Source organism: Lygodium microphyllum, chromosome 15, assembly GCF_053477565.2.
Source record: "Lygodium microphyllum isolate KBCC chromosome 15, Lygodium_microphyllum_v1.1.10, whole genome shotgun sequence".
NCBI lineage: Eukaryota > Viridiplantae > Streptophyta > Polypodiopsida > Schizaeales > Lygodiaceae > Lygodium > Lygodium microphyllum.
The window spans coordinates 34751846-34764251 of record NC_141149.1 but is presented as its reverse complement, the minus strand read 5'-3'; the positions used below and the strand labels follow the sequence as shown (position 1 = coordinate 34764251).

The following is a 12406-nucleotide window of genomic DNA, read 5'->3' as shown; positions in this document are numbered from 1 at the left end:
ATTATACACTTTATAGAATGGAAATAATATTGAAAATTATATGCTATATAACATTAAAATGTTATATTTTGGTAGGCACTTATAAGTACAAGGACTTTGTATACACAAGTGTGGAATTGATTTATTAGGATACATTTATTATAAAAACTTAGAAATATTATTTTGGATGTGAAGCTATTTAGAATGGGTTATGTTAGATTTATTATGCTAAAAGCAAGTCATGTAAGAAAAAAAAGTAATAATACAAAAAGATGTATGTAAATGTTATGAAATGATATTAATCATAATATTTTATTAAAACTCAATATGAAAATATGTTAATTTTATTTTATTTATTGTGAATTTTATTTATTTATTGCATGATTTATGACTTATCGCACAAGATGTATGTGTGATATTTGTTCCATTATGCCTAGCAAATAGATAGAAGGACACACATGTGTTTTTATTGTGTTGAGCAAATTATTAGATGAAGTTATGTGAAATTACTATTTTAGGGTGCATAATTTAATGCACGGAAATTATGCACTTTATAGCATAAAACTATATTAAAAATTAAATATCACATATTATAAAAAATAATGTTTTTATAGCTAGTCATAAGCGCAAGGACTTTGCATGTGTATATGTGTAATTGATTTATTTTGGATGTATTCATCATAAAAGTTTAAATATATTAAAATATTATTTTTGATATAAAGCTATTTAGAATAGGTTGCATTAGATTTATTGTGCTAAAACAAAGTTGTGTAAGAAAAGAAAATCAAGAACACAAAAAGATGCCTTGAATGTAGTTTGAGTACAAAAGCTTAATATAATCAATAAATGTATGTAACTGGGGATGCACTCACCCATGGATGGGGGAAGATTGTGCCAAATCTTCTTTCATGTAATTTTTATGGAGTTCTCTTCTCTTTTGCATAGAATCATGTTAATTGTATTTTCATAGTGAGTTGAATGTAAAGCTATTCAAAACAAGTTGTATTAGATCTATTGTGTTAAAAGCAATAACACAAAAAGGTGCATTCAATGTATTTTGAGCACAAAAGCTTAATTATACAATCAATAAATACATGCATGGGGGAAGAGCTTACTCATGCAATATGGGGGGAGATTGTACCCAATCTTGTATTGTACAAGTTTTATGGAGTTCTCTTCTCCTTTACAATTTGTTTAACTTCTATTTTTTCAAAAATTTTGCCCATGATATGATGAAGGCCATCAACACTACATACTATCTTTGATGAAGAAGAGAGTGAGGGCACTGCTCATATAAAAGGGAGAAAATGTTAACCAATTTTAACAAGTATAAAGAAGTAATATTTTCTAAAATAATAGTTTTAGAAAAAGTAAAAAATAATAATAGCTTTTGCAAAAGTGAAAAAAAAGCAACCAAAACTAAGAGGGAAGATGCAAAGAAAACAAAAAAATAAAGAAAGAACTCAAACACATTAAACTATCAACTATTAAATATAGCGATAGCTAAATATAATAGTTGAAGAAAAAATTAATAATGAAGCTACTAAAAGCACCATGATCTACCAGAAACATCATTTTTGGGAGATGGTAAAAATAGGTTGCTAAAAATAATAAGTGTTAAAAATAATAACTAGACATTGGAATAGTTAAGAAAAGGTAGAGATATTCTATCATGAACTAAAAGATAACAAAATATATTTTAGAGTTATTTTAGGCTTTGACATATCCAAAAATAGAGTTCCATAATTAATTTTTAGATTCCATGGAGGTGGTTCTGATGAATCCCACAATAGATAGAGGATATCTAATATCACATCAAAGCACCATGCTCACTCCCATGTAACATATAGTAATTTGTGAATAAAAACTATTGTTTCGTATATAATTGGGTAATTTACTCATGAATATATGTGTGCATCACGTGGGTTGAAAATAAGGTATTTCTAAAATATCATTTTTATACATGTTTTACATACAGAATGGTGTAATATAAAGGGGTTACTTATAGATTGAATAAAAAAGGGTTATGTTTTATTCATGAAAAATTCACAGATAAGGATATTTATAAATAGCCTTTGAAAGCACATGATGTAGAGGATATACATATAGTAACTTCCCCGAGCGTATATACATTGAATTTCTCACATGATTTATTTAAACTACAAATAAATCTAAAAATGCTAGGATAACTATGCAATCTAAATCTAAATGACAAAATTCTATAAATGGTAGGTTAGCCATGCATTCTAAATCTAAACATTTAAAGCAAAATCAAAGCATTGGACTCACTCTCAAAAACACTATAAAAGCTATTTAAACTGTAGAAAAGTTTTGAATGTTGGGATACTATGCACTCTAATCTAAATCATGTAAAAAAACAAGTGCAAAGGTTTATGGCATTGTAGTAGGCAAGGTAATATAGAAAATGATTATGGGTGCCCGTTTGTGTTGGAAGAGAGGGAGAGAGACAGAGTGGAGCAGAAGATGAGCCTCAACTCATTGTTGTTCTTCTTCCATTATTCTTCCATCATACTAACTGAAAGAGACTTACATACATAGGTATGACTAACCAAGACTAACTGTGGCTAAGTCACTGACTACACCGACTTATTGAGTGTCACACATGTGTACAAATGTATCTAGCTAATGTCGGTCACACATATAAAGATAGACTGACTGAAGAGTAAGAGGAGCTTGATATTCTAACACTCCCCCTCAAGCTCAAACCATCTGATAAACTCCAAGTAGCTGTTTGAAATATATGAACTTTTCTTTACTAAGAGACTTGGTAAATATATATATGCTACTTGGTCTTCAGTCTTCACATGAATCAAGTCAATCTGCCCTGTAAGAACCATTTCTATGATGAAATGGTAGTGAACCTCAATATGTTTGGACCTAGCATGGTAGACAGGATTGCTAGCCAACATAACACTGCTGAGGTTATCACAATGCAATCTCACTCTGCTTTCCAGCTATATTCCCAAGTCTTTCAGCAGTTTCATCAACCAAACTACTTCGCAAGTCGCTAAGGCAGCTCCTCTATGTACTTAGCTTCTGTACTAGACAATGCAACAATAGGCTGTTTCTTACTCTGCCAACTGATCATACTGTTGCCCCAACCAAATGCACAACCACTGGCTGACCTCTTGTCATAGGCACAACTAGCCCAATCAGCATCAGTAAACCCTGTCAAGTCAAGGGATTTTCCATATGGATAAAACAACCCATAATCTGTGTAGTACCCTTTACATATCTCATGATCCTCATGACTGCATCTAAATGTGGTTTGCAAGGCTTCTGCATGAACTGACTAATCAACCCCATTGCATAACATAAGTCAGGACGGGTAATAGTCAAGTATATCAAGCTGCCCACCATCTGTCGATACATGGTCACATTCTCTATGTCATTCCCAACATCAATCTGCAGCTTGACATTCTGATCAAGAGGTGTCTCCATAGGCTTGCATTCAACCATACCATACTTTTGTAACATGTCATGAGCATACTGCTTTTGTAGCAGCCATACACCTTGAGGCGTAGAGATTACCTCAATCCCAAGAAAATACTTCAGCTCACCAAGGTCTTTGACTCTGAATTCAGCTTGTAAACATGATTTAATTTCAGCAATGCCCTCTTTATCATCTCTAGTGATAATAAGATCATCTACGTAAACCACTAGAAACACACATCCATAATCTGTCTTCTTTGTAAATAGACTGTGATCTGCATCACCCAATCTAAATCCATGTTGCTGTAAATAACTGCTGATCCGAGCATTCCATGCTCTAGGTGCCTATTTTAGCCTATATAAAGCCTTTTTTAGCTTACATACATGTGTAGGAAAGTCTGGGTGAACATAGTTAGGCTGCTCCATATATACTTTCTCAACCAAATCACCGTTCAAGAAAGCATTCTTGATGTCCATTTGCTATAATTTCCTGCCATTTTAGCCACCGGGTTGAAAGTGCAACCAACCTGGCCTTATAGCATTCTAACGAACCATCCAACGTGCACTTAACCTTGTACACCCATTTGCAGCCAATGGGGACTTTATCTTCAGGCAACTCAACCAATTCCTATGTCTCATTTTCAGCCAGGGCTGCATACTCCTTATCCATGGCAGCACACTAGTTATCACTGCATCATCAAACTTTGTAGGTTCTTTGTAACCTGTCACACTAGCAATATATGCATAATGGCAGATTGAATAACTAGTATATGTAAACATGTCAATTGGTTTTCTAACTCTCTCAGATCTCCATTACTATGGCTCACTCTGAGCTTGCCTCTCATGAGGCGGTACATAACGACTCTGCCTTGCTCCAAGCATCATAATAGACGGAATGCCCAACTCACTATCCAAGCTATCACTGTTGGACGACTCATAACCCACTGTAAGTGGACCTGTCACATCCTCAAGCATATTTTCTTTTCCCTTATCCAATCTCCCCCTCACAGACATATCCGTGTCAGTGGACATAGGAGTACGACTTCGTAAGCGTCCTGACCAAGGACTTATTGTAGGTGATCCATCACCTGTAGGACCACTCATAGATGTACTCACTGTAGGTGTATTTTCAGCATTACTAGTGCTGGCTGATCCATTCGTAGCCACTACAATAGGATTACCATACCATGATGCCAGCTCATCAAAAACAACATCTTTGCTAATCAATGTCTCATGTGTAGATAATACATAACACTTGTAAGATTTTCGGTCTTGTGCATAACCAAGGAACACACTCTTGACAGCTTTAGGATCCAATTTCTTCCTCTTTTCATCAGGAACATGCACATATGCAATGCTGCCAAATACCTTCAAGTGTGAAATGTCAAACTTATGACCATACAACCTCTCATATGGAGTTACATCATGGATCCCTATTGTAGGAGTTCTATTCATCACATAGACAGCGGTCACTACTGCTTCAGCCCAATAACCATTTGGCAAACTCTTCTCATTCACCATAGCTCTGGCCAATTCCATAAGTACCCTATTTTTCCTTTTTGCTACACCATTTTGCTGCGGTGTATAGCTGCAAGTTAATTGTCTTATGATCCCGTGTTTAGCAAGGTACGTGTCAAAGTAATTAGAGATACATTCTCCACCCCCATCTGATCTAAGACATGAAATTTTACAGCTCAACTCATTTTCAGCATGCTTCTTGAAATCCTTGAATGCATCAAACAAAAATCCTTATGTTTTTGTATGTAAAGCCAAGTATACCTGGCTGAAATCATCAATGAACGATACATAGTAACGAGCACCACCAAATGAAGCATTATGGGACGGACCCCATACGTCTGAAAGTACCAACTGCAAGGGTCATGAGCTATTCCGTATATGTCTCATAAATGGAAACCATGATTGCTTTCCAAACTGACATGTATCACACAAATGTCCAAAGTCATGATACTTGAACTTAGGCAGTCCAAGCACAATGTCCTTCAGCTGCATAGATTTCAACTTTTGTACATTCACATGGCCAATCCGCTTATGCCATATCTCAACATCCTGTATAACACCATCATCATTTGCAAACATGGTTGCTTTCAATTCTGGAATCGACACATCAAGAGTAAAATTTTTGCCATCTCTTCAGCCTCTAGCAATCAATTTGTAGCCATTACCATATTTTTCAACAAAGCATCCATCTCTATTAAATCTCACCTACAGATTCTGTTTTGCCATATGTCCAACTAACAAAAGATTCTTGGTTATTTTAGGTACATGTAGTACATCATGCATGCTCTTTTTCTTGCCATCAGAGCATCAACAATGAAATAATTCCTGTGTGCTGAATGTCATGTTGGGTGTCCTCCCCAGTACACACATAATCATGTGAATCTACAACCATCTCATCAAACCATTCTCCATGGAGTATCATATGATTTAAAGCTCCTGAATCAATGTACCATCTCTCATCTCTGTTTTGCCTAGATGGATTCTTAGACACATGCTGCATGATGGCAAACAATCTGTCAACCTGCTCATCATGAGCACCGCTAGAAGATACATAGTGCCCATGCTGTGTATCCTTTGCCTTCATATCTCCCTCCTGCTTGTAAAAATCCTTTGCAATGTGTCCATATCTGTCGTAGTAATGATAGTCCTTATCTCTGTTTGAATGATCATTTGACTGTCATAAACTAGATCCACTACCTCTACCATGGGGTGATCTCCCCTTGCCTCTAAAGCCGCCAGATCCATGCTGGTCATGTGTATTTGTGCCATGCCAAGCATTCTACTGATGCTGTCCATATGCATTTTGAGTGTCGCCTCGACCTCAAAAAGAACCACCGCCTTTGTCGTAACACGCTGGCTAGAGTAAAGAACAGTGTCTCTGCTTTGAGACGTACTAGAACCTGTATTCAGCCCAAGCTTAACTTCCTCATGCAGCAGCAAAGCAATTAGCTTATCCCAATCAGGGGATTCAACTCTCACAAAAATAGACGTATCAAATGCTTTATACTTTTTGTCAAGTCCATTCAATGTCACCGCAATCATATCATCCTTACACATTGACGATCCAATGGTGCCAAGCTGATCCGCTATGTTCTTTATCTCTGTAGTGTAGGCCTGAATGCTTCTGCCATTCCTAGACATGTTATTGAACTGTTGCTTTAGCTGAATATTTCTTGCATGTGTTACATTTCCATAATTCTTCATGAGTATGTCTCATGCATCCTTTGGAGAACTGCATCCAGTAATCTGTATAACCATAGCATCTGATATACATAAGGAAAACCAATGTAACACATTGCATGTTCTCTCAGTCCATAGCTTATGAGCCCTTTTCTGATCATTTGTCGGATTCCTTTCATGTATTTCAAGTTCACTTGTACATAAGTCCCAATAACCTCTGCGAACCAAAAAATTCTTCATACAGAACTTCCATAAAGCAAAGATTTTGTTGTCCATCTTTTCTCCCACAATTTGAGCGATATTGTCAGTGCCTTGAGCATTTGCCATAGTTGCAGCTCATGTATTCAGTGATGTATACAACCTGTAAGTATTTGACTCCTTTTCTTATAGTTCAGGACCAATTTCCTACTATTCAGGACAGTTTCTTGCAATTCAGGACAGTTTTCTTGATAACCTGCTTGCTGTAAACTATATTCCAACAATGAGAAAACACAATCAATCGAGCATAAACCAAGCTCAAATCGGTTCAAAACATTCTATGGTAGTGGCAAAACATCCTAGCAACAAACTATGTCCATACAAGTATCAATGTTTGTAATGTATGCAAGTAGTATTACCAAATACAACCATCCCACTGCTATAACTTGTAGTATTTTCTTTGTTAAAACAAGAGTATTCAAACCTCAAAACAGCCCCAAAACATCTCATTCAATTGCCATTCTATGCAGGAGTTGATACATGTCCAACTGGTCAGAACATATTGCATGTATGCCAAGTGAAGATGATAGGTATCATTCCTGCAGACAATAAGCAATCAATACCTTGGTATAACCAGTAACAAATCAGTCCACAATTTGGACTTTCAACACTCACAATATCCCAAAAAGCATCTACCACTCAAGTGGTATGATCCAAGCATTTTTCAGTAGTAAATAAGCATCACAGATACTTTAACCATGTAGATATATTGTTTCCAAATTCAGGACAACAACCAATTCAATGTTTCCAGCCTGCAAATAAGCTCCAAAATTGAGCATTTAACACTCCAATATCATGCTCAAATGCATGATAATAAGGGCATATACATTGTTAGGATGAAAGCCACTAGTGCCCTAGAATCACCTGTTGTTTACTACTGTAGTAAACAACCAGTCTGCACAAGTCTGTGTTGGATATCTCAAAATCTGTGAGAAATTTGAAACTAATTTCTTTTGCAAAGTTGTAGACCATGTTGAAATGGTCAAGATTGGCGAACCGTTTCTCCAAAAACCATTTATGTAGCAAGATATAGCTTTTGCAAAAAAACGGGCTGCAGGCACAGTCTTCTTTGATGATGTTTTCTTCAGATCTGATGTCTTGATGTCAAATGGCCACTGCCAAGCCTCCAGGCTTCAGGCGTTTAAGCTCTGATACCATGTTAGAAGAGAGGGAGAGAGACAAAGTGGAGTGGAAGATGAGCCTCATTTCATTGTTGTTCTTCTTCCATTATTCTTCCATCATACTAACTGAAAGAGACTTACACACATAGGTATGCCTAACTAAGACTAACTGTGGTTAAGTCACTGACTACACTGACTTATTGAATGTCACACACGTGTACAACTGTATCCACGATCACACAAATTTAGATAGACTGATTGAAGAGTAACGGGAGCTTGATATTCTAACAGTTTGTATAACCCAATGTATTTAAAGTTCAAAATATGAAAATAGGCTTATTCTTGGCTATTTAAACTTTAGAGGTGCCTCCTTCTCTTATTTTATTCTCCTTGTTCCCAAATCCACAGTTGAAGAGAGAGAAATCTTGAGAGAGTGAGGTAGAGAGCATGCAAAAGTGGGAGAGGAATCCACTGCCATCATTCTTACTTTCATCCTTCTTCTTCTTCTTCTTCTTCTTCTTCTTGCAAGAGCATGATAGAATGAATTGAGGATGAGAAGAAGCGAGAGGAGCTTTAATTACTCACCTACCTTGAGTCAAGTATGTATGAGGCTTCACCTTTAGAATACGGACTACAATTAAGAAGAGAACATAGTAGTGAGGATTCTCACATACTCTTCTTTTATTATCATGTTTTCTTACATTCATGGTAGAATAAGTGAAGCATGCAAGAGATAGAGAGTGAGAGTGGAAAATAGAGCCACCCATGTCAAATATAGACATACCAAGAGAGTGATGCACTTGAATCAATAAAAATATTTTGTCAATATCAACAATGGATTCGATATGCTTAACCATGATTTGTCTCATGAGCCAATTTTGTATGTACTAATCTTTGCCTTTCTATGTCCTCTTTTCTTCTTTATCATGTCTCTCTATTATCCGAAAATAGCACATGAGGTGACTGGCCAACTTAAGTGGTGGGCGTGCCTCTCCTACTCATAAGCAATCTCAAAAGCCCTGTTGGCAAGCTCCTCCTTGATTGCTCAAGAACAAAAGACTTTAAGAGCTCCAACCATGCCATCTCAATGAACCTCACTTCGAAATGGAGGAAGGAATGCCTAAGAGCGAGGCCGACAACATGGAAAAGAAGACTTAAATAGGTATGGAAGGCTACTCCATCCTTTAGATTAAACTTCTTCCAGTGGAGACTCATAAGCAAGAAACTTCCTTTGCGGGCATGTCTGCCTTCAAGGATGCCCATCTTCCTATGTGCCCTTTTTGTGGAAGAAGCAAATAAATAGATAAGCATTTGTTTTGGGATTGTATGCACATCCCCCTTCTCTGGAGAGCACTCAAGAAGTGGCTAGATGGAGCCAACCTCAAGGCCTCCTTTGGATTCATAGTGGCCTTCTTAGGATACAAGGACACCTTTGACATTGTGAGCTGGTAACATATCAACTTGACTAGTGCTGTCACTCTTAAGTTAATATGGACCAAGAGGAATGATGTAGTTTTCAAAAGATCTCCAACTCTTGGTAGCTCTTAGCTCACTATCACTTTGAAATATGAACTTGTAGCCATTTTGGCCCATCTAAACTCCCATTTTTGGATCTACAGGCTTTTTTTGAAGAGCTTGTTTTAGCCATGGTGCATCCATAGTGATGTTGTAATCTTTTTTACTACTTTTGAAATACAAAGTTATCGCATTATTTAAAAAAAACACACAAACATAGATAAGTGAAATTAATATACTTTATTATAATATACATTTGATATCAACTTGATGTAGATCTACCATCAATGTTTTTATTTTCTCATTGGAATTTCCTTTCCTCCTCCTTGCCTTTCCATTGAGAAGGAAATTCTTGAACTCTCAAAAGCATGAAAAAAATAGAGCACAAGGTTAGTACTGGAAATTGAATTACAAATGCCTTCACACATATCATTAAATATGTATGGCAAGGAATATCATCATTATGATATTCTCACAACAAGTTCATGTCTATGAAATGAATCATTAACCTAGTCCACGATATCTTTTTTTTGGAGTGTTCTAGTTCTACTAAATTTTGCTCACAATGCATGCCTGCTTTGGAGCGTTCACATATGCAATAAAGACAAAAGAAGATCCCATGTGAGCACCTACATAAGAAGTTCCTATGATGAATTTATGGGGGGCACTTGGTCATTTCTTAAGGTCAGCTAAGTGGGGACAGTTATTCATTTCTTTCCTTCATTGAGATTTTTGGGTGGTTTCGATTTCCAATTCCACTCAAAGTGAGTTCTCTTCACCACTTCTTTAGTTTAGAGCTTTGTCTTTGTCCTTGGCTTTCCCAATCGCTACGCATCACTAGCTTTCACACTGCTATTGTGGCAATTCTAATTTCAGCTGGTTTTGATCGTACTCGACTTCATATTGTCTATACTAAGTGCTAATATTTATGACGATGCGATGAACATTGGAATTTGGACCTCGCTAACATTATTTTATATAATAAGTAAAATTTTTGAGTCGCATCCGGGTGTATAGCTCAGTGGTAGAGCAATCGGCTGCAGTCCGATAGGTCACCGGTTCAATCCCGGTTGCGCCCTGGAGGAGATATAAGATATATCATCGACATTTTTTTTAAAATTAAACATTGACAAGAATGTGTTCAATGTATGTCAATTTATAGCTTGGAGTTAGTATCGTTCTCTAGCTTGAAACTTAGCCTCGTATTGGGGAAACGCTGGGCCAGTTTAGGCTTTTAGGGGATGCAAGGATATATTCGAAATTCATATGCATCTTTTATTTGTTGACATTTCTTCTTCAAATAAAAATAATGCAGTAAGTTCATATTATGATAGTAAAGAGAGTAAATACAGCACCACAGGGGATGCAACACGGCCAGGCCATAAACAGTAGATTCCTCAGAAGGAGCTTGTAAACCCAATGATGGGGTTTTGGGGAAGGTCAAGGGTAGTATAGAGCTGAGAGTAGCGTTAGGCATGCATGGTCCATGGATGTCTCTTGAAAACTACATCATATCTCTTAGACCAGATTAACTTGAGGGTGAGTGCAGTGACTACACTAACCAATTTGCAGGTGATTCTGTATCACCAGCAAAGTACTTTGCCAGGCGGTCTTTTAAGAGTGCTGATGGCTTGGCTACTGTCGTAGTAGGCGGTTTTCCCTCTCTGTAGAGATGTAGGCGGTTTTCTCCTCTCTGTAGTGACTGCATTACATCAACTTAGATACTGAGCGGTAGGCGCATCTGGGTTGAAGAGATAGATTGATGGGGGTAGCGCCAACAATGTGCTACTGGACCCCAAAGATCCCCCAAGTGCCTTATGCCCATCAAGTAGAGAGCTGTAGCTAGCCTTGGGTTTTTGTGTAGTAGCGCCATGGAGGGATCGTATGCATGCGGGCAGAGGCATATGCTCCGGTCCCCAGCCCTGCTCTTGGGCGATGACCAGCGAGGATTGCTTGGCATGATTTGGCGAGCCCTTGGGCAACATCATATTGGGGAAATTTTTTGATGCAGAGAAAATGGCATCCAATCACATCCTGCCAGTCAAAATCTCAGGCCAAGGGTAGTAGTCCGTAGATTGACAAGCATCTTTTGTCTCTCCATTCTCTCTCCACAACAAATTTTTTCTCTCCCCAGATTCTTTACTTCTCTCCCTCTCTCTCTCTCTGTCTCTCAAAACCTTCCCTCTCTCTCTCTCTCTCTCTCTCTCTCTCTCTCCTCCCAATCTTCACCTCTCTCTCTCTCTCTCCAAGTTTTCTCTCCCTCTTTTTTTCTTCTCCCCCCCTCTCTCTACAAATTTTTCCTCTTCTTCCTTTTTTGTCTTTCTCTCTCCATTTTTTCTCTCCTCTCTTTCCAAAAAAATTTCCTCTCTTTCTCTGTCGCTCTCTCTCTGCCTATCCATCTCGCTTTCCATTTTTTCTCTCCATGCTCTTTCCAAATTTTCTTCTCCGTGTCATTGTCCTTCTCTCTGGCCCTCTCCAATCTCTCTCCAATCTCTCTTTCCATTCTTTTTCTCCTTCCCCTTCCCCCCTTCTCTCTATTCTGAAGCCTTTGGAGCTATTAACACATATGTAAAGGGCTCTCATTTTCACAATAATTGAGAATGCAACTAGGAAATAGCAAATGAAAAGGGATTGTGTTTCTATCTCTTTTATGATATCTTCTTTGAGTTTGAATCTATAGGGATAGTTTCAAGGTGTTAAGGGTCCAAAATCCCTCGTGTGCCTTGGTGAGAAGTTACCAATGTCCATAAAAAGGAGAGATATTCTTCTTAACTCCAGATTTGAAGTGACAAGGATCAAAGACCTAAATAATGTAGCCTTCCTCATGTCTTTGGTCCACTCCTTTTCTTGGATGTTAATGCCAAATGAAATGGCACTTTCTA

General features: G+C 37.5%; 1 non-coding gene across 1 annotated transcript; it reads left to right on the top strand.

The window, feature by feature from the left end:
* Nucleotides 1-10531: 10531 nt before the first annotated feature.
* On the top strand, nt 10532-10603 carry TRNAC-GCA (transfer RNA cysteine (anticodon GCA)). The gene has a single exon. It is a non-coding gene; the product is annotated as a tRNA-Cys (tRNA).
* The last annotated feature ends 1803 nt before the right edge of the window (nt 10604-12406 follow it).